This window comes from Leucoraja erinacea, chromosome 11, assembly GCF_028641065.1.
Source record: "Leucoraja erinacea ecotype New England chromosome 11, Leri_hhj_1, whole genome shotgun sequence".
NCBI classification, from domain to species: domain Eukaryota; kingdom Metazoa; phylum Chordata; class Chondrichthyes; order Rajiformes; family Rajidae; genus Leucoraja; species Leucoraja erinaceus.
The window spans coordinates 19,093,956-19,117,843 of NC_073387.1; the positions used below are offsets into that span (position 1 = coordinate 19,093,956).

At 45.4% G+C, this 23,888-nt stretch overlaps 1 protein-coding gene across 5 annotated transcripts in view; it reads left to right on the top strand.

Moving 5' to 3' along the window:
- The window catches only part of LOC129701505 (protocadherin-1-like), a 350,556-nt gene that overhangs the window by 202,015 nt on the left and 124,653 nt on the right, over positions 1-23,888 (top strand). The gene's annotated exons all lie outside the window — the stretch shown is intronic.

Consider the following 23,888-nt stretch of genomic DNA (forward strand, 5'->3'; position numbering starts at 1 on the left):
GCAGCAGCAGCAGCAGCAGCAGCAGCAGCAGCAGCAGCAGCAGCAGCAGCAGCAGCAGCAGCAGCGCTCCTCCACCGCTCCACCCGCTCCGGTCTCGGCCAGCTCCGCGACGGCAACGGTGAGTCGGCACCAGAGTCCCCGGCTTCTTCCCGTTGGAGGCCGTTCCTCGTTGCGGCCTCAACGACACCTGAGACCCGACGAGAAAAGGTCGGGTCTCCAGTGCAGGGAGAGATTCAAAAGTTTCCCCCCCCCTCCCACCCCACCCCCCCATCCCCCCCACACACACACCCCAACATAAAATAACAAAAAACTACACAGAAACACAGACAAAAAATAACAAAAACGCGGACAGGCTGCAGAGGCTGCTGCTGGCCAGAGCCGCGCCGCCTTCCGGATGCGTTGCTGTCTTACAGTGCTTGCAGCACTGGAGACCCTGACTACGAGTGCTGTCTGTACGGAGTTTGTACGTTCTCCCCGTGACCTCCGTGGAGTTCACCGAGATCTTGGGTTTCCTCCCATACTCGAAAGACGTACAGGTTTGCAGGTTAATTGTCTTGGTATAAGTGTAAACTTGTCCAGGGTGTGAATAGGAAAGTATTAATGCGTGGGGTTCCCTGGTTGGCACAAACCCGGTGGGTTTCCACGCTGTATCTCCAAACTACACTAAAGATACTCTTCTTCAGAGCCAGGGACAGAGAACCCATGTAGTAAGGAGCTGCAGATGCTGGTTTAACACAAATTGCTCGTATAACTCAGCGGGTCAGGCAGCATCTCTGGAGAAAAGAATAGGCGATATTTCGGGTTGAGACCCGTCTTCAGACTGAGACTCAGGGGAGAGGCAAACTAGGCACTGAGTTCTCCTCCTCTCTCCCCTACTTTGAAGACGTTTTTCTCCTCTCTCCTCTAGTTTCCCTCTCCCCTTTCCTCTCAGTCTGAAGAAGGGTCTCGATCCGAATCATCACCTATTCCTTTTCTCCTGAGATGCTGCTTGACCCGCTAAGTTACTCCAGCATTTTGAGTCTACCTTCAAGTTACTCCAGTATTTTGTGTCTACCTTCAAGTTACTCCAGCATTTTGAGTCTACCTTCAAGTTACTCCAGCATTTTGTGTCTACCTTCAACTTACTCCAGCATTTTGAGTCTACCTTCAAGTTACTCCAGTATTTTGTGTCTACCTTGTGCAGTTCCTTCTTATACAAAGAGAAGGGGATTAGTTAAACAAAAATCAATCCCACAGATGAGAGGAGAGGACAGCGAGGTTACGCAGATAATGAAGGTTCAGGCAAGGAAATGTTAATTTGAGACTGAATCCAGCCATGGAATGGTTGTATTGACAGAGGCATTCAAGTATTCTCATGGCTGTGATGGGGGTCACACCTTAGAAGATGTAAAATGGCAGGCAAACAGTGTGATTGAGGCCCAGCCATTAACCTCTTTAAAGGGGTCAGCTCCAAAAGACACCGCAAATGACAAAGACCCTTTCAACTTTGACAGAAACAAACAAACGGCTAACACTTGACAGCGATTCTGTTTCATCTTTATTAGCTGCAGGAGGGGAGAGATTACATTGCCAAATGGAACAGAGTCTGCCTCTGGTTACTCATTGCACATCTGTCAAGCATTGAGGACAATTTGCCAGCATTAGGCTCACTGCACACCAGTGCCAAATTGCTGCTACTGTTTCGCATTAAGCCCGCACCATTGAATTGGGTCATTTGCCCCCAAATAGTCTGTGCAAACTCTATAATTTTGTTGTCAGAGCCAGCCCTTTTTAATGCTATTCCTGCACATGTTGAAAATCTAAAATAAACACAAAAAATGCCGGAAATGGCTCAGTAGTTTATTTTACTTTGGTGTAGAAATACAGCACGGAGACAGGCCCTTCAGCCCACCAATTCCTCGCCGACCGGCAATCTCCGCACACTAATGCTATCCTACACACACTAGGGACAAGTTACAATTTTACCGAAGCCAATTAACCTACATATCTACAAGACTGGAGCGTGGAGGAAACCAGAGCACCCAGAGAAAACCCACATGGGTCATGGGGAGAACATGCAAACTCTGTACAGACAGCACCCATAGTCAGGATAGAACCCGGGTCTCTGGTGCCATAAGGCAGCAACTCTATCACTGCGTCACCGTAGATCAGGTTGCATCTGCAGAAACGGATTAAAAGGATGAGGAGTTTCTTTAGCCAGAAGGAAGTGAATCTGTAGAATTTACTGCCACTGTGGAGACAAGTCATTGGGTATTTTTAAGGTGGATGTTGATTGGTTCTTGATTAAGAAGGACATTAAAGGTTATGGGGAGAGTGGGGTTGAGGGAGAAATTTAGATCAGCCATGCTCGAATGGCAGAATAGACGTGATGGGCTGTATGGTCTAATTCTGCTCCAATGCCTTATGGAAACAGAATTTATGTCTTAGATCGTAGGCTCTTCATCAGAACAGAAGCGGCCTGACCTGGTGAACATTTCCAGTATTTTGCCACGTTTAATTTTTTTTTAGATTTTGCTCTCCCATCAGGCAAGAGTGTGAAAATGCACACTTCCAGATTCAGGGACAGTTTCTTCCCAGCTGTTAACAAGCAACTGAACCATCCTACCAACAACTCGAGAGCGGACCTGAGCTATACTCTACCTCAATGAAGACCCTCAGACTAAATTTAATCAGACTTCACTGGACTCTTTCATTAAATATGATTCCCTTTGTCCTATATCTGCACACTGTGGGCAGCTTGATTGTAATGATGTATAGTCTTTTCACTGACTGGATAGCATGCAACAAAAAACAACAATAATAAACTAAACTAAACTAAACAAACTAAACTAAACAAAACTAGACTAAGTAAAGTTATAGTGGGGATGATCGGATAACTTTATTGATTGGACCTTACTGGATTTTTTCTTCCACCAAGCCTTATTTCACAATATTCCCTTTACCATGTGTTTGTGCACTATAGATGGCCCGATTGTAATCATGTGTTGTCTTTCCGTTGACTGGTTTGCTCACACCAAAAGCTTTTCACTGTACCTCAGTACACGTGACAATAAACTGAACTCAAACTCAACTTGTCTATGGATCAGGCTTGGTAGTAAATCACACTTCAAATTTTGATTTGGATGTATGATTTATATGCAACTAACTAATCTCGACTCACTGCATTATAATGCTTTCACTTAGAGAAGGTTTTGTAAATTGCTTCAACATTGCTTCAAATAGACTCCTGAATAAATTAACTTTATTTCCTCTAGTATCTTTGGTTTGCATTACAACAGATTGTTTGCGATGAGCTTTGGTTCACAATCCCATCTCCATCCCTGACTGCAGACTTGCCAATAAATACTCCGTTAATCTTCATGCCAAACCTATCATGTATCTTCAGTATAGACGGATGGACCACTGCTGTGCCACTAAAGGATGGTAGTAGATAAAGCAATAACATTGTGTATAACTTTAACAGCGAAGTGGGATATTATTTTTAATCATTAGGCATAAACTTTAGAGATACAGCTTGGAAACTGGCCCATCGTCCCACCAAGTCTGCGCCAACCAGCAATCACCCCGTACACTAGCACTATTCTACACACGGGACAATTTACAATTTAACCCATCCCCTTGCACATTCAAATGTGAAATTAAATTTCCCAAGTGATATTAAAAAACTGGTATGAAACACGTTTTAAAACAGATACTTATCTGAAAGCGCAATGTAGTTTAGTTTATTTCAGATTAGAGATGTAGTGTGAAAACAGGCTCTTCTGCCCACCAAGTCCACGCCGACCAACGATCACCCACACACTAGTTCTATACCCCAAACTAGGTTCAATTTACAGATGCCAATGATCCAACAATAAAAAATCCAATTTTACTGAAGCCAATTCATCTACAAACCTGTACGTCTTTGCAGTGTGAGAGGAAACCAGAGCACCCAGACAACACCTATGCGGTCACGGGGATAACGTACGAACTCCATGCAGGCAGCACCCATAGTCAGGATTGAACCCGCTTCTCCGGCGCTGTAAAGCAGCAGCTCTACTGCTGCACCACCGTGTATGAGTTGTCATGATCAAAAATGCCATTGCCTTCTCACTAGAATGTCCTGACTAAATGAAAAGGAAAAAAAATATGTTGGATTGCATGGAAAGGAGAGGATAAGTGGGATAGGTGGACAGCTGTGTGCAAGTAAAGGCATGATGGGCCGAATGGCCTTCCCATCAGCGAATGCTTCAATTGTCTTAACCAACCTCGCGTCCCGAAAGATAACCGCCTGCATTACGGTTACAGGAAAGTTAAATTTGAAGTGTGGCAGATTGCATCTTAACAATTAAAAGTGAATCCATCAATGTTGTTTAGTAAAATGATTCATCAATTTCAATAGTGGCCCCTGCCAGGAATAACAAGGTGTGAACTTTGCAAATGTGATTTAAAGCTAGAAAGAGTGGCAGCTACTGGGGCTAAACCAATAAACAGCAGGTACTGGTATTTATTTACAGGTTTGCAGTTATTAAGTTCTGATTTCCCAAAGTTGAAAATTACTGCAGCTTATCTGTGGCATGGAAGTGGAGTTTTGAAGATTTTGTAGGATCCACTAAATCTCACGACCAAAAGTAAAGGAAAAGCAACACCAAGCTTTGCAGGTCACCTTGTCGTTCGTTTAATAAAATCTCCCTCTGACCTCACAGTTAGTCCCTCTGACCTCGCAGTTTGAAACTCAGCTCTCGTCTCTCGACCCTCACGTGACGCTGCTCGTTACTAGGCAACGGGAACAAGCTGTACCTAAACACCACGTGGGCATGAAGTCACCACAACGTGTTTTCCAAAGATTGTAGAGGAGCTTTGGTCTTTTCTATCCATGTTTGATCTGATCCTAGGAGAGAGTTGGCAGAATAAATACAGTTCTGAGAGGGATAGTTTCGTTTAGTTTAATTTAGTTTAGAGATACAGCGCGGAAGCAGGCCCTTCGGCCCACCAAGCCTGTGCCGAGCACCGACCGCACACACACTAACATTATCCTACACATGCGAGGGACAATTTACAATTTTACCAAGCCAAGTAGCCTACAAACCTGCACGTCTTTAGAGTGTGGGAGGAAACCGGAGCACCCAGAGAAAACCCATGCAGATCACAGGGAAAACGTACAAACACCGTACAGACAGTACCCGTAGTCAGGATCGAACCCGGGTCTCTGGTGCTGTAAGGCAGCAACTCTACCACTGTGCCACTGTGTCGACATAGATATGGTAGAAAGTTGGAATATTTCTCCTAGGGTGGAAATGTCAAAAGCTTGAGGGCGCAGCTTTAAGATGAGAGCGGTAAAGTTTAACGATGTGTGGGGCAGGTTTTGAGGTGGGGTTACAAATGATAGTGGCATTTAAGAAGCTTTTGGATGGTGGTGGGTTATATCCCTTCCCTTGTTTGAGGCGTCTCCAACACACCCTGCCCCCCTTCAATGTCCAGCAGCAGAAGGACCATAGACTGTGGTCCTGTCCCACAGAGCCTTGGAGTTGTCTGCACCGAGCCACAGTGCGTCCCTCAGCACAGACTCCTGTAGTCTGGAGCGGGCCAGTCGGCAACAATCCATGAGACTGAAGAAGGGTCCCGACCCGAAACGTCACCCATTCTTTCTCTCCAGAGATGCAGCCTGATCGGTTGAGTTACTCCAGCACTTTGTGTCTATTCTCGCTCGAGGGATATCGGCCAGTAATGTTCTCCCTGTTCCATTGTCACGCACTCTCTGATCCCTGGGAGTGTTAAGGAGTTGCTGCTGTAGAGTGGTGTCACTTCAAAGGGCATCTACAGGCAGTTACTGGGATTTATGGACTCTGCAAATCTCTAGGATGCAGTCAGGTGAAGTGACCTGAACTCACTTCACAACTCCAAAGGAATTTTACTTACTCAGAGCCGCAACTCCCCTGCTCCGGCATGTGACCACGTCAGTCAAAGCCTTTGTGCACAGACAGGACTGCTTTGTTTAGGGGTGGCACAGTGGTGAAGCAGCAATGTTGCTGCCTCACGACCGCGGTTCGATCCGAACTACAGGTGCTGTCTGTGCGGAGTTTGTACATTCACTCTGTGACCACGTGCACACAATGCATGATTGTACACATGTATAGTATTACATGACATTAGATAAAATGCATAAACAAGCTTTTCACTGTAGTTAGTTCATCAGTTAATTTAGTTTATTATTACATTTACCAAGGTACAGTGAAAACCTCTTTGTTGCATGCTATCCAGTCAGCGGGAAGACTATACATGATTACAATCGATCCGTCCACAGCGTACAGATATAGGATGAAGGGAATACTGTTTAGTGCAAGATAGATCCAAGTAAAGTCCGATTAAAGATAGTCCGAGGGTCTTCAATGAGGTTTAGTTTAGTTTGGTTTAGTTCATTGTCACGTGTATGGAGGTACAGTGAAAAACATGTTGCGTGCTAACTAGTCAGCGGAAAGACAACACACGATTACCTTTGAGCCTTTGACTAGATGGTATGTCATGATCGCTCTCTAGTTGGTGTTAGAATGGTTCAGTTGCCTGGTAACAGCTGGGAAGAAACTGTCTCTGAATCTGGAGTTGTGCAACTTCACACTTCTGTACCTCTTGCCTGAAGGGAGAAGAGGGAGTGAGAAGAGGGTGTGAGAGGGGTGAGACTTGTCCTTATGCTGCTGGCCTTGTCGAGGCAGCATGAAGACAATAATAAACCTAAACCTTAAACCTTAAAGGGTTTTAAATGAACCCTTGAACTATCTTTAATCAGACTTTACTGGACTTTATCTTGCATTAAACATTATTCCCTTTGCCCTGTATCAATACACTGTGGACGGCTTGTTTGTAATCACGTGCCGTCTTTCCACTGACTAATTAGCACGCAGCAAAAAGCTTTTCACTGTACCTCGGTACATGTGAGAATAAACAATATACAGGGGAATCCCAAGACTGAATGGAAAATAAGCATTTAATGATGTGATTAAATTAGTTTACTTTAGTTGAGTTTAGTTTGAAGAAACAGCATGGAAACACCGAGTCTATCCTAGTACACAAGTTCTATCCTATATGGTCGGGACAATTTACAGAAGCCAATTAACCGACAAACCTGTATGTCTTTGGAGTGTGGGGGGGAAACTGGAGCACCTGGAGAAAACATGCACGGCCACAGGGGGAATGTACAAACTCCATACAAACAGCACCCATAGTCAAGATTGAACCTGGGTCTCTGACAATTCTACTGCTGTGCCACTGTGCTGCCCTAAACGGCCACTGTAAAATAATTCCGTGCAATAGTTTAGCACATTTTATTTAATATTCGAAATCCTCACATCCCATTGACATTCATTGGCCTACGTGGCAAAAGCCATTAACTTTATAAAGGCAGGAAACTAAAATCCCAAGATACCTCACAGAGGTCAAGTGTACAAAAATAGCAATTAATGCTGAATTTCCGCTGATTTATGTGGTATTTTTTTAAAATATTTTTTTGGAGATACAGCATGGAAACATGGTGACTCCAGACACTATTTTTATGCTTTTTAGACTTTAAAGGTATAGAGTGCAAGCAGGCCTTTTTGCCGACCAGCGATCCCCACACACTAAAACCATCCTACATACGCAAGGGTCAATTTACAATTTTACCACAGCCAATTAACCTATAAACCTACATGTATTTGGAGCGTGGGACGAAACTGGAGCACCTAGAGAAAACTCACACAGTCACAGGGAGAACATACAAATTCTGTACAGACAGCACCCGTAGTCAGGATCGAACCTGGGTCTCTGGGGCTGTAAGACAGCAACTCTCCCGCCATGCCACAGTTTATTGGAATTTTCCTGCATGTTGTTTAGCCTGCAGAGAAGCCAACCATTCTTCTTGAGAACATTGCCACGGAAACTTTCCCAGGGCAAATTGTCAACTTAATACATCCACCTCAGACAATGTGGCACTTCCTCACCTTTACCAAGAATGAAACTTTGGCTTAGTTTGTCCAGGCAAAACTCTAGCGTGGGATTCGAACCCGCAACCTTCTGATTCTAAGGCAAGAGCATCGCCAAGTGACCCATTGTCAGAGAGTCGTAGAGGCATACAATGTGGAAACAGGCCCTTTGTCCCAACTTGCCAACACCGACCAACATGTCTTGTCTACACTAGTCCCACCTGCCTGCGTTTGGCTCACATCCCTCTATAACTGTCCTATCCATGTAACTACCCAATTGTTTCTTAAATATTGCAGTAGTTCTTGCCTCAACTACCTCCTCTGACAGCTCATTCCATTCTGCCACTAACATTTGTGTGAAAACATTACTCCTCAGATTCCTATCTTTCCACCTTCACCTTAAACCTATGTCCTATAGTTCATGATTTCCTTACTCTGAGCAAGGGACTGTGCATCTACATGATCTATTCCTCTCACAGTTTTGTACACCTCTGTAAGATCCCTCATCCTCCTGCGCTCCAAGTCCCAGTTGGCTCAACCTCTCCCTTCAGACCCTGACAACATCCTCGTAAATCTTCTCTGCAGCCTTTCCAACTTGACATCATCTTTCCTGTAACATGGTGCCCAGAACTAAACACAATATTCTAAATATGGCCTCACCAACGTCTTATATAACTGCAGCATGACCTCGCAACTTCTATACTCGACGCTTTGACCGATTAAGTCAAAATGTCAACATGTCAAAAGCCTTTTTGACCACACTATTAACCTATGACGCCACCATCAAGGAACTATGTACCTGCACTCCCTAATCTCTCTGCTCTACAACACTCCCTAGAGCCCTACCCTTCACTGTGTCCTGCTGATGTTAGACTCCCCAAGATGTAACACCTATCATTTCTCCCAATGAAATGTACATTTATGTCACAATTTAGGTTTGACTGAGCCTATGTTTATCATCACCTGTTACAGACAATCTCATCATGTCTGTTGACTTTCTAATACAGAACCACCCAACGGGATAATATGATATTGGAGTAATTTTACCCTGTTGGAATACGCTAATTACTGTTGTGACTAATTGTATATACATATACTTCTCTTTGAACACAGTGGTAATATCATAACCTGTCTTGGGGAACCTGGCTATTGTTTATGATTGTGATCAGGTGTGTTCTGTTATGAATGAAGTTAATACGATGCTTGTTTTAAAGACAAGTACATTTTTCAATGGATCCATGGGGCCACCAACAATTTTACACAAAGCATTAGATTCCACCAAAATGATCCATGGAGTCTGAAGCAGGGTCCCGACCAGAAAAGTCACCTATTCTTTTTCTCCAGAAAGGCTGCCTGACCTGCTGAGTTACTCCAGCACTTTGTGTCTATCTTCGATGTATACCAGCGTCTGCAGTGACTTGGTTTAGCTTAGTTTAGTTTATTGTCACATGTACGGAGGTACAGCAAAAAGCTTTTTGTTGCCGGCTATCCAATCAGCAGAAAGACTAAACATGATTACATCCACAGTGTACAGATACAGGATTAGGAGAATACTGTTTATTGCAAGATAAAGTCAAGTAAAGTCCAATTAAAGATAGTCCGAGGGCCTCCAATGAGGCTTGGTTTAGTTTATTGTCACGTGTACAGAGGTACAGTGAAAAACTATTGTTGCGGCTAACTAGTCAGCGGAAAGACAATACATGATTATAATCGAGCCTTTCACTAGATGTCAAGACCGCACACTAATTGTTGTTAGGATGGTTTAGTTGTCTGATAACAGCTGGAAAGAAACTGTCCCTGAATCTGGATGTATGTGTTTTCACACTTCTGCATCTCTTGCCTGATGGGAGAGGGGGGGAGGAGGGAGTGACCGGAGTGAGAGTCGTCCTTGATTATTCTGGAGGTAGGTTTGTGTGATGGAGTAACTCAGTGGGTCAGGTAGCATCTGAGGAGGCATCAAATAAGCAACGTTTTGGGTCAGGATGCTTAGAACATAAAACAGTACAGCACAAGAACACACTCTGCGGCCCACATTGTCTCTGCCAAACATGATGCCAAGCCCATCTCTTGTCAACCTGCATATAATCTATATCCAGCTCTTCCATGCTTCCTCATGTGCCCATCCAACAATCTGTTAAATGCCACTACTGTATCTGCCTCCACCACCACCCTAAGCTGGAATTTCCAAACACCCACCATTCCCTGAGTGTTCAGAAAAACATGCCCTGCAGTAGAGCTGCTATCTCACAGTGCCAGAGACCCAGGTTAGATCCTGATCTTGGGTGTTATCTGCATGGAGTTTGTACATTCTCCTTGTGGTTGTGTGGGTATCCTCCGGGTGCTCCTGGTTCATCCCACATCCCAAACTTGTGTAGGTTTGTAGGTTACTTGCCCTTTGTAAATCATCCCTGGTGTGTAGGGAGTGGATGAGAAAATTGGATAACATAGAACTAGTGTGAACGGGGGATCAATTGTCGGCATGGATTTGAAAGTGTTATATATTTAAGAGTTCATTGGTGGAACATTGATGTTGGATTGTGGATGAATCCTTTGGTTACTCAATGTTTTGTGTTGTTCCATTTTAAACAGCATATCTAAGACCTTGTGACCTGAGGTGTTGTAAGAAAAACAGCTGCTGGAGTTGCTGCCTTACAGCGCCAGAGGCTTCAATCTGTACGTGGTTTTTACATTCTCTCCATGGGTTTACTCCGAGTGCTCCGGTTTCTCCCCACACTGTAAAGACGTACAGATTTGTAGGTTAATTGGCTTTGGTGAAAATTGTTAATTGTCCCTAGTGTGTGGGATAATGCTAGTGAATGGGGATCACTGGTTGGCATGGACTTGGTGGGCAATCAACAACCAACCATATACATTCATCTCACATTCATCAACTATTTCATATTCTACTATGCAACTACCTTACAGGACAGCGCAGAGGCTCAGCTGGTAGAGCAGCTGCCCCACAGCACCAGAGACCCAGGTTCAATCCTGACCTCGGGTGCTGTCTGTACGGAATTTACACGTTCTCCCCGTGATAAAGTGGGTTTCCTTCTGCTGCTCTGGTTTCTTCCCACATCCTAAAGCAACATGGGTTTGTAGGTTAATTGGCTAAAAGTCCTCCTAGGGGGTAAGGAGTGGTTGAGAAAGTGGGATAACATAGAACTATGACGAATGTGTGATAGACACAAAGGATGGGTGACGTTTTGGGTCGGAACCCTTCGTCCCGACGCAAAACAGCACCCATGCTTGTTCTCCAGAGATACTGCCTGAACCACTATTACTCCAGCATTTTGAGTCTATTTTTAGTATAACCAAAATCTGCAGTTCTTAGTTTCTACCTAGTATGAACAGGTGATTGATGCTTGGTGTGGACTCGGTGGGCCGAAGGGCCTGTTTCCATGCTGTACCTCTCCAGTTCACATTGGCCGATTACCACTCCAATCTGCACCTATTTTGGATGTGGGAAGAAATAGTAAGATTAAACGAGAACTTACCAGTTTGCATTTTGATCTTTATTTTATGAGGAGTAACGTTGAGGGATTACGTGAAGAACCCGTCCAGTACGCATGCGTGTCAATCTTCAAAGCAGCAGTGTGAAATCACAGAAAACAGTAGTTGAACTGAACATAGTAAGATAAGAGAACCATAATACCAGTTGAACTTTATGATAGAAGGCTGGGAGCGGAGGTATATGAAGCCACTGGTTTGATTGCTAGCGGCACAGTACTTACTGCCGTCTGCTCTTCCCATCCCGCAGTCTACGGAGCAGGTTCTCAGGTCGCTCCCCGTATTCCACGGTCTATGAAGCGGCTGTCCAGATGCCCCCGGCACCAATATGAAGCCGCTGGCTCCACTGCCAGCGGCTCGAAGGTGAATCCACCGCCGTCCGCTCCCCGCTTCCCGCGGTCTCCGGAGCGGCTGTCCAGGTGCCCCCGGCACCAATATGAAGCCGCTGGCAGCACCGACCAGCGGCTCGAAGGTGAATCCACCGCCGTCCGCTCCCCGCTGCCCGCGGTCTCCCGAGCGGGTTCTCCACCAATATGAAGCCGCTGGTTCTACTGCCAGTGGCCGAAAGGTGAATCCACCGCCGCTAGCTACCCGCATTCTGCGGTTCCGAGCGCCTAGGTCCTTGGGCGGGATTCCCCGTGACTGGGGTTCCCTGAAGTTGGAGACTGGGGTTTCCCCTCCGTCCCGACTTTGCCCCGGACTTTTAGCAGGACCTCTAAGTAGAGGTTCCTGCAAGAAGATTTAACCTGAAAGTTTAAAAAAAAAACTTACCTCAGGTCTGTTGCTGTCAGGAGAATCACGTTCATCCTGCCAGTCGTCACGCAATGCGATAGACAATATGACACGCATGCGTACTGGACGGGGTCTTCACGTAATCACTCACGTGACTCCGAAGTAAAATAGGAATAACTGGATGAAACACAAGAGTCCATGCCGACCAGCAATCACCCTGTATATTAACCCACACACACACTGGGGCCAATTTTGCAACTTACCAAAGCCAATTAACCTAAAAATCTGTACGTCTTTGGAGTGTGGGAGGAAACTGGAGCAGTCAGAGAAAACCCACGCGGTCACAGGGAGAACAAACAAACTCCTTACAGACAGCACCTGTGGTCAGATTGAACCTGGGTCTCTGGCGCTATAAGGCAGCAACTCTACCATGCGCCACTGGGCTGACCTAAGTCACAGGGCCAAAGGGCTTGTTTCCTGCCAGTATCCATCTATGACTCAATGACAAATTGGTGATTGATCGGTAAGGTACAGTGTGCAATTGTGCCAGATGTAAATGAGTCACAGGGTAAAGTGTTCGTCACCACATTACAAGACCGGGTGTGGTTGGACCTGAATGACTCAGAGGATGTTGCCTGAAGTGGGGAGCTTAAACCAAGAGGGAACTACAGATACTTTTGTCTCCACAGATATCTCTTGACCTGCTTGATGTTCTTCCAGTGTTCTGTTTCTTGTTCCTGATTGCAGTCTTTTTTGTGTTCTGAAGATAGACACAAAGTGCTGGAGTAAGTCAGCGAGTCATGCAGAATCTCTAGAGAAAAATTAATGGGTAACGTTTTGGGTCAGAGCCGTTTCTTCAGACCTGAAACGTCAACCATCCTTTATTCTCCCGAGATGCGGCCTGACCCGCTGAGTTACTCCAGCACTTCATGTCTATCTTCAGTAGAAGCCAGCATAGAAACATAGAAACATAGAAAATAGGTGCAGGAGTAGGCCATTCGGCCCTTCGAGCCTGCACCGCCATTCAATATGATCATGGCTGATCATCCAACTCAGTATCCTGTACCTGCCTTCTCTCCATACCCCCTGATCCCTTTAGCCACAAGGGCCACATCTAACTCCCTCCTAAATATAGCCAATGAACTGGCCTCAACTACCTTCTGTGGCAGAGAATTCCATCTGCAGTTCCCTTCTGCACTTTTTTGTGCTCTGTCTGGTTTATTGCGGGAAGGATCCATGAAAAGAATGCTTCTCCTTTGCACTAGAGAGGATTAGTTTTAATTAATTCAGTTTTGAGATGCATAAAACTTTTTCGACGTGCTGTTGCCTGAGCTTGTGTTGACTTCTTGAATAGTTGCCAACAAAGGCACTGTCATGTTGTGCATGGAACAGCACCGTACAATGATGTAGTTTAATGCGCTTACTATTCTAGTTTTGAATTTGAGACTCCCACAACTGTGCTGACTCCTTCCTCTCGTCAGAAATTCTTTGTACCAGTCGTACCAATGCCTTTGGTGATGTGACGTTACTTCACACCCTCGGTGAAACATGAATGCAAGAGACATTGACACACATTAATAGCCCCCATGGGACAGATGCATACTTTGCTTCCTGCCTTTTTTTTAAACCAAAAGGAGACCATGCATTCCTAAACAAGTGGGACATTTCTTTGGGAAGGAGACCTTGAAGTGACCTGTTTGATTGTCTCAAGATTAGGCAAGCTGGTTACAAAGCGGACTCAATGATATCACAGACGCACAACAGCCACTTGCAGTACTTCATCTGTGACGATGTACCATAAAACAATGCAGCTCAGGGGCAGGCCCATTAGCCCACAATGTTGGTGCTAACCAGGGCACCAATTTATACAGCACACCTGCCTCTCCGTTCCCTGCCAGTTCAGGTTTAGTTTATTTTTATTTTAGTCTGTATAGTCTAGATTAATTTAGTTTAGTTTACTTTAGCTTGGTTTGGTTTAGTTTGTTTAGTTTAGTTTAGTTTAGTTTAGAGTTTAGTTTAGAGATATAGTGTAAATTCAGGCCCTTTGGCGCACTGAGTCCACATCGACCAGCGATCCCCATGCATAAGCACTATCCTACACACTAAGGACAATTTACAATTTTACCAAAGCCAATTAACCTACAAAACTGTACGTTTGTGGAGTGTGGGAGGAAACCAGAGTACCCAGAGCAGGTCACGGGGAGAACGTACAAACTCCATTCAAACAGTGCCTGTGGAATCGAACCCAGGTCTCTCTACAGCTTTGCCACCATGCCATTTGCTTTTGTTTAGTTTGTTTTGGTCTGGTTTAGTTTAGAGATACAGTATGGAAACAGGCCATTCGGCCCACTGAGTCCACGTCAACCATTGATCACCTGTTTGCACTAGTTCTATGTTATCCCAACTCCCACCCTATCCCTACAGACCGGGGGAAATTTTACAGAGGCCAATTAACCTACCAACCCACACGTTTTTGGGATGTGCCAGGAAATGAATGCACACGGAGGAAACCTATGCTATCACAGGGATGTTTCCTGCCCGCCAAATCATAGCGGCACAGTGGCGCAGCTGGTAGAGCCTAACAAGGCCAGAGACGCAGGTTCGATCCTGATCTCGGGTGCTATCTGTGTGGAGTTTGCATGTTCTCTCTGTCACTGCATGGATCATGACCGGGTTCTCTGGTTTCTTCCCACATCCCAAAGATGTGCAGGTGTAATTGGTCTTTGTAAAAATTGCCCCGAGTGAGTAGGAAGTGGATGTGAATGGACAATGGGCCAAACAACCTGTTTCCATGCTCCATACAAGCCATTCCCTCTCAACCCCATTCACTTAGTCTCCCCAAAACCTTTGAAGCCCTTACTAATCAAGAACCCATCAATCCCCACTTTAACCATCCAGAGAATGGTTGCTCAGTTACCCAAAGAGTCGTAGCGTCTTTCTGGTCGCCGTTGGATTTTCAACATTCGGCGACAGTTGACGACAGTGGGTTGATGCCCATAAGCGTAGCTTGACTTCTCCTAATGTAGGTGCTGTCATTGGTTGTCACCAGGTGATGTAGGTTGTCGCCAGTGCTGACCGGTGAATTCCTTTGGCGACTACCTACGTCAACCGGTGACTGAATTGTTTTCAGTTGTCGCCGACAGGGTCATAGCTTGTCATAGATTGTCACAGGTGGACGTAGGTTGTCACCTGTGTGGTTGTAGGTTGTTGTAGGTGTGGTCGTAGGTGGACGTCCTCATGGGTCGCCGGTTGTCGTAGCTTGCCTTAGCTTGACGTCGACTAGGTGGTAGGTTGTTGTAGACATTGTCGTAAACATTGTCGCACAGGGATCCAGTTGCTGGTTTTTCGGCGACCTGTTACGACTACGATAGTCGCCTAAAAAATTGCCTAAGTGGGACAGGTCCTTAACAGCCCTATTATCTAGCAGTCTGAATTACAAACCTGGAAAAGCAGGTTGAAATGTCACCATGGTAGCTAGAGAATTTAAATGAATTAATTATATTTGGAATAAAGACAACTAGTATTGGTGAAGCTGTTCAGGAAACGACTGGATTATTATTACAACTCCATGTGGTGGGATATGGATCAAATGCAGGCAGATCAGATTAGTTTATATTGCCAACAGTTCTGGTTTAGGATTACATTTATTATTGTCACGTGTACAGAGGTACAATGAAAAGCTTTGTTGCAAGTGCTATCCAAACAGATCAGAAATACTATACATGAATACAATCAAGTCAAACTCAAGAATAACAGATCGAGCACAGGGAAAGTTACGACATAGAGGTGCACAAAATCATGAAAGGAATTGATCAGGGAAACACACAGTGTTTTGCCCAGAGTAGGGTAATCGCGAAGCAGAGGACATAGGTTTAAGGTGAGGGGGGTGAAAGATTTAATAGGAACAAGAGGGGTAACTTTTTTACTCCAAGGGTGGTAGGTATATGGACTGAGCTGCCAGAGGAGGTAGTTGTGGCAGGTACTATCATAACATTTAAGGAACAATTGGACAGGTACATGGATAGGATAGGTTTTGAAGGATATGGGCCAAACACAGGCAGGTGAGACTAGTGCAGATGGGGCACGTTGGTCGGCATGGGCAAGTTAGGCCGAAGGGCCTGCTTCCACAATGTATGATTCTTATGACTTTACCAGAGGTCAGGATCGAACAATGCCCTCCAAAGCTTTGAGGCATCTGCACTGATCATCACAACACTAAGTTGACTTCCTGGTTGGTCTGTTGCAGACCTAAATCACTTATCTCAAGATGCATTTCTTAAAGATTAACCAACGTGTTTTTGATTATGTATTCAAATACCTTCGGAGCTGTGAGCTGTGACTGAGGAATTATTTACTAACCTGCCCTTGCTGGAAGTTTGGCACTGATTAAAGAGGGTGAACTCAACAGTATTTTATCTCCAGGGAAAAAAATAGGTGCAGCCTCCATGAAATAGCCAGCAACGTACAGTGGTTGTTAAGGGACATAAATCAGATACTGAGCAGTGAGTGGCCCTGTCATTCAGACACCTCATCCGATCATAAATGATTAATTGTCTAGCAATGGTTGGTGTCATTGGCGCTAACTGTTGTGTCATTGAAGTTCCAAAAAATCATTCCACAAGGATGTCAGATTTACCAACCCTTCGGCTTAAGTAAATAATTTGTGGAATGTGGGTGTTGCAGGTAGAGCGAATACTTTGTGCACATATCTCGTCTGGACGATAAGTTAAGAATTGGTTTTCCTGTTGAGTGTCTGCTTTTTGTTGTTTGCACTGGTGTGTTTGAAAATAGAACATAGTTTAGTTTAGTTTAGTCTAGAGAGGCAGCACAGAAATAAGCACTTCAGCCCACCGAGTCCACGCCGACCAGCGATGCCCATGCACTAGCAATGTCCTACATACAATTTACAATCTATACCAAAGGCAATTAATCTGCAAACCTGTATGTCGTTGGAGTGTGGGAGGAAACTGGAGCACCCGGAGAAAACCCATGCGGTCACGGAGAGAATGTACAAATTCCGTACAGGCAGCATCCGCAGTCAAAAATTGAACCCAGGTCTCTAGCGCTGTTCGGCAGCAGCTCTACCACTGCACCACTGAATCGCCCCAAAGCCTGTGTTGCGTATTATCCAGTCAAACAAAAGACTATATATAAATACAACCAAGCCATCCTCAGAGCACAGATAAAGGATAAAGGGAACAACATTCGGTGCAAGATAACGTCCGATTAAAGATAGTATACTGTAGACCACAGGAACAGGCCCTTCAGCCCACAATGTCGGTGCTGAACGTGATGCCAAATTAAACGACTCCCTTTTTGCATGCACACGAAAAGTCTGTACATGATTACAATCAAGTCGTCCACAGTATACAGATGAAGGGTGTAACATACAACATTTAGTGCAAAGTTGTAACATTCCCGAAACTCCACCTGTTCATGTTCTCCAGTGGTGCAACCCGACCTGTTGAGCACTTTGTGTCCCTATAACACTACACTTGTTACAGTCTTGTACTTGGGTATGATGGTGCTTATGTAGAGTAAGATTTGACTGAATTTTATGCAAAACAAAGAATGTCACAGTATCCAGGTACATGACAATAAAGTACCATTGAACCTTTACATTCCCTTTGAAGAGCCACAGTTGTACTTGCTTGCACTACCTCTTCAGACAGTGCATTCTCCCTCATCTTTTGCCAGTTAAGTGGCTTGAAGCAACTACTGACGGTGCCGCTCCCATCTACACTGAAGCATAGAGTGTACCTTTGTCATGGCTGACAGCTTTCCTTTCATAACCATTCTATGAGCACACCTTTCTTACCAGACACAACAAGCCTTGAAGGTTATTTTCCACCTACAGGCACAGCTCAGACATGGAGCATGGAATCCACTTCCTCTGACGGAGGAATGAATCCCGTATTATGCTACCAGCCACAGATCCCATTGTGCAAGTGTGTTGCATCGACTGGTGTTGAGTTTCAGGCCATTTCTCCTTTCCATCTCTGTGACTGTCGGTCTACCACTTCCTTACTCTGCCCACATGCTACTGAATCTCTCAACTAAGCCTTCCTTACGTAATGTTATATAGAGTCATACAGGGTCGAAACAGGCCCTTCAGCCCAACTTGCTCACGCCCACCAACATACCCCTCTAACATCTACACTAGTCCCATCTGCCTGCATTTGGCCCATATCTCTCTCAACCTATCTTGTCCATGTACCTGTCTAAATGTTTCTTAAACATTGCGATAGTACCTGCCTCATCTATCTTCTCCGACAGCTCGTTCCATACAGCTACCACTCTTCAGACGCCTGTGTTAAAAACTTGCACCTATACATCTCCTTTAAACTAGAGAGTGGTCCTGACCTACCATCCACCTCATTGGAGACCCTAGGACTGTCCTTAATCTGTCTTAGAGTCATAAAGTAATACAGTGTGGAAACAAGGCCCTTCAGCCCACCGAGTCCACGCAGACCAATGATCACCATGTATACTAGCACTATCCTACATACCAGGGACAATTTACAAAGTACAGAAGTCAGTTAACTTACAAATCTGTACGTCTTTGGATTGTGGGAGGAAACCGGAGCACCCAGAGAAAACCCACGTGGTCGCCGAGAGAATGTACAAATTTCGTACAAGGATCGAGCCCGGGTCTCTGACGCTGTAAGGCAGCAGCTCTCCCACTGAGCCACTGTACTGCCTTAGAATCTCCGGTGCAAGTCCCTGATAGAGAAAGATGTCGATCTTAATCTATTCCTTTCCATATAACTCAATGTCACATTGGCCGCAGGTCTGTAGCACACCTTCATGGGTGAACTGTCAACTTGTTTCCTTGATGTTTTTTTGCCTTCGTCCTTCATAATAAACTCTTTTTCAGCTTCATTAAAGCCTCGCACAAAGGTAGAATGAGCAAATGCATTAAGCTGCCATCCGCAAAGATTGCCAGGCAGTTTTTAAAGACAATAACAATCTGGAGCTTAGTTTAGTGTATTTTAGAGATACAGCATGGAAACATTGAGTCTGCGCCAACCAGCGATACCTGTACACTACCACTATTTGACACATTAGGGACAATTTACAATTTTTGCCGAAGCCAGATTGACCTAATAACCCTGTACGTCTTTGGAATGTGGGGGAAAATCGGAGCACCAGAAGAAAAAGGTCAGGAGAAGAACATACAAACTCCGTACTGATGGCACCCACAGTCAAGATCGAACCCGGGTCCCTGGCGCTGTAAGGCAGCAACTCTACTGTTGCGCCACCGTGCCACCCCAGATTTCAGAGTTGGGAGCTGATGTATGCAGCATAAGATCGAAGAGGAAACAGCATTTCCAAATGGAGCCTGTAAAAATCAAAGAGAACGGTGCAAAAAATAGGTAATCAAATGCTGTAAATACTTCAGCAGGGCAAGCTAATGTGTCAGGTGTGTTTCATTACCATCTGTACTGCAACGGGAGCTCTCTAGTTGTTGATAAGATGATTCAGTTGCCTGATAACAGCTGGGGGGAAACTGTCCCTGAATCTGGAGTTGTGCGTTTTTGCACTTCTGTACGTTTTGCCTAATGGGAGAGAGAAGAAGAGGGAGTGACTGGGGTGAAACTCATCCTTGATTATGCCAAGGCTGCGTGAAGTGTAGATGGAGTCAATGCAAGGGAGGTTGGTTTGTGTGATGGTCTGGGCTGTGTTCACTATTGTCTTCAATTTCTTGCGGTCTTGGAAGGGGCTGTTTCCAAACCATGCTATGATCCATCTGCACCTTGTAGCTTCGTAGTTCATAGTTTAGATGCTGTTTGGAGTGTTCATTAGTCAGATGTTTTTCGGGATGAAACTGCTCCTGAAACTGATGTTACAGTTTTCAGGTTCCTATGGTTTTCGCTCAGAGCTCTGGTGAAAATTAGAGCAGAGAGATAAATGCCCAATGATATTACATTATGTCAGTGTAACTTATACTCTGAGAGGACAATGTTTACTGTATGTAAAGGTAACACAATACTCCTCAAGGCTCCATTGTCTGGCTAGTGATGGGAGGAACAATCAAAACTACAGGTGATTTATTTTGTTGCTGTATTGATCACCCTGTAATGGGAAAGATGTTTTTAAGGTGGAAAGAGCACAGATCCTGACTACAGCCACTGTTTGTGCAGAATTTGTACGTCTCCCCTTGACTGTGTGGGTTTTCCATGGGTGCTCCGGTATCGTCAAACGCTTCAAAGATGTGCACGTTTGTAGGTTTATTGGCTTCGGTAAATAATCCCTAGGGTGTAAGATCAAACTGGTGTATGAGTGATTATTGGTTAGTATGGACTTATTGGCCCATAGCGCGGAAACAGGCCCTTCGGCCCACCGAGTTCGGGTCAACCAGCGATCACCCCATACACTAGTTTTAGTTTTAGATATACCAGGCACTTTGGCCCACCGTATCCACACCGCCAAGCGATCCCGTAACTTTAACACTTTATTATCTGAATGGTGTCAATTTGGGAAAAGGGAAGCACAACGGGATCTGGGGGGGTCCTTGTTCTTCAGTCAATGAAAGTAGGCATGCAGGTATTGCAGGCAGTGAAGAAAGCGAATGGCATGTTGGCCTTCATAACAACAGTAGTTGAGTATAGGAGCAAATAGGTCCTTTTGCAGTTGAACAGGGCCCTAATGAGACCACACCTGGAGTATTGTGTGCAGTTTTGGTCTCCTAATTTGAGGAAGGACATTCTTGCTATTGAGGGAGTGCAGCGTAGGTTCACAAGGTTAATTCCCGGGATGGCGGGACTGTCATATGCTGAGAGAATGGAGAGGCTGGGCTTGTATTCTCTGGAATTTGGAAGGATGAGAGGGGATCTTATTGAAACATATAAGATTATTAAGAGTTTGGACCCGCTAGAGGCAGGAAACATGTCCCCGATGTTGGGGGAGTCCAGAACCAGGTGCCACACTTTAAGAATAAGGGGAAAGCCATTTAGAATCGAGATAAGGAAACCCTTTTTCTCACAGAGAATTGTGTGTGGAATTCTCTGCCTCAGACCGCTGTGGATTCTGGTTCTCTGGATACTTTCAAGAGAGAGCTTGATAGGGCTCTTAAAGATAGCGGAGTCAGGGATTATGGGGAGAAGGCAGGAATTGTAGATGACGCCATGATCACATTGAATGGTGGTGCTGGCTCGAAGGGCTGAATGGCCTACTTCTGCACCTATTGTCTATTGTCTATTGTCTAACCTACACACACTGGGGACAATTTACATTCATACCAACCAATTAACCTACAAAGCTGTACGTCTTTGGAGTGTGGGAGAATTTCGGGAACGGACCGGACCGGACCTGCGGCGTTGCAAGCGCTGTAAGGCAGCAACTCTACCACTGTGCCACCGTAGTTCTATCTAGGGCCAATTTATAGAAGCATCGTTGGAGTGCAGGAAGAAACCGGAGCACCCGGAGAAAACCCATGCCATCACAGGGAGAACGCACAAACTCCGCACAGACAGCACCCATAGTCAGGATCAAAATTGGGTCTCTGGTGTTGTGAGGCAGCAACGCTAACGCTGGCCTTCAGCCAAATAAATCAAACTGGCAGAGCCGAAAATGATAATGATTCCTCTTATAAGGTTTGCAAAGATGAAGGAAATGGCGTTTCTCATGGGGATGGCTCAGTAGCTAATGTGCTACTATAAGTGTCTGCTCCTGGGACCCACTCGCTATGAGGCACCAGCTTCTGCTTCAAGTGCACCCAGGAGATTTATGTGTGTGATCTGCTCTTACACCAAAATGCAGCATTGTTGTGATGTCTTACTCTCAAACGTGCCAACCTTTGCACACATGCAGATTTATGAGAATGTTGCCAGGACTCGAGAGCCTTAGCTATAGGGGAGAGGTTGAGCAGGCTGGGATTCTATTCCTCGGAGCACAGGAGGATGAGGGATGATCTCATAGAGATAATTGCACTGAGCCTCTTGCCCAGAGTAGGGGAATCGAGAACGTGAGGACATAGTTTTAAGGTGAGGGGGGGAAGGATTTAACAGGACCGCCCTTGCCCCATATTTGATTGCTATTACTCGGGTCGAAGAGACTGTCGGGTCGGAGTGCCGCGTCCGGTCCTGCCTCCCCCTTCCCTACGAAGTGCAGCCCATGGAGTGCAGCAGCAGCGCCTCACCCGTGGCCCCATCAGTCGGAACCTGGCCAGCTGTCCGACCTTCACTTACCACCGACACCACCACCCCTCCTTCTCATGGCCGATCATCGGTTCATGAGTTAGATGAGGTGCTGGACTTTGCACGCGATGTCGCCCGGGCCAAAACTCCTCAGCTAGCCCGCTGGCTGGGCTTTGTGTGCTGTCCAGCACCCGTGCCAACTCATCATTCACCCAGCCACGGCAGAGTCAGACAACGAATTGCCGGTGGGAATTAGTCCCGTATTTTGACATTTTGTCCGTTATTTGGGAGTGAGAAAGTTGGCAACCTTAACCTGAGGGGTCAATCTTATAACACAGAGGGTGGTGGCTGTATGGAACGAGGTGCTGGAGGAGGCAGTTAAGACAAGGACTATCATAGCATTTAAGATCCATTTTAGTTTAGTTTAGTTTATTTTGTTAGGTTATTGTCATGTATAGCGAGGTGCAGTGAAAAGCTTTTGTTGCATGCTAACCAGTCAGCGGAAAGACAAGAACAGTTGGACAGGTTTGTAGGTCAATTGGCTTCAATAAAACTGTAAATTGTTCCCTAGCAGGTAGGGTGGTTGGTGCTGGTGTATGGACTGACCACTTGTTGGCGCTGACTCGATGGGCCAAAGGGCTTGTTTCCATACTGTATCTCCAAAGTCTAAAGTCGAAAGGGAATAAGTAAGTTCATGTAATTGGAGCAGAATTAGGCCATTTAGCCTGTCGAGTTACAGCAGCATCTAACAGGCCAAAGGGCCTGTTTCCCCACTTTATATCTAAAGTCTAAAGTAAAACCTCCCTGTGAGTGAGGCAGAGATGGGGGTGACAGGGGTGAGACAAACCTCCATTGCAGCCTGCAGCCTGGGCAGAAGTTCTGTTGTACGACTGGGTCAGCTGTGTACAGGAGAGGGGGGCTTTAGGGATGAGACAGAGAATGAGCACTTGCCAGCTCGCTTCAGATGAATGCTAAACGTGCCAAGGCACACGTGTATAGGAGAGCAGAGAGTTCTCATTGCCCTGTAGGCAACGCCACAGAGCAGACTGACTCATTACATTCACCGTGGGCAAGATCATGCTGAGTTCAAATGGCTAATCACTGCCACATCTTTAAAAGGGAGTTATTTGCCACAAATCCTCTTGACAATGTGAGAGACACTATAAAAAAAAAATAATATTATTTCTTGGTTCACTTTTGTTTCCTGCTTCTTTCTCTCGCTCTCTCTTGCTCTCTCATTCTCTCCCTCTCTCTCTGTTTCTTTGTCTCTCCCTTATCCCTCTCGCTCGCTTAATCTAGCTTCCTCTTACTCTCTTATTTTGTCATCTTTGTCGCCTTATCTCTCGATCTCTTACTCTCTCACTCCCACCCCCCCATCTCTCTCTCTTTCTCTCCCACTCTCTCTCTTATCTTGCAGATACAGGATAAAGGAAATGACATTTTGTGCAAGGTAAACTCCAGTTAAGTCTGATTGAAGATAGTCCAAAGGTCTCCAATGAGGTAGATCTTTTCTCGGTCATGAGGTAGAGCTTTAGACTGTACCTCAGTACACGTTACAATAAAGTAAACTTAATAG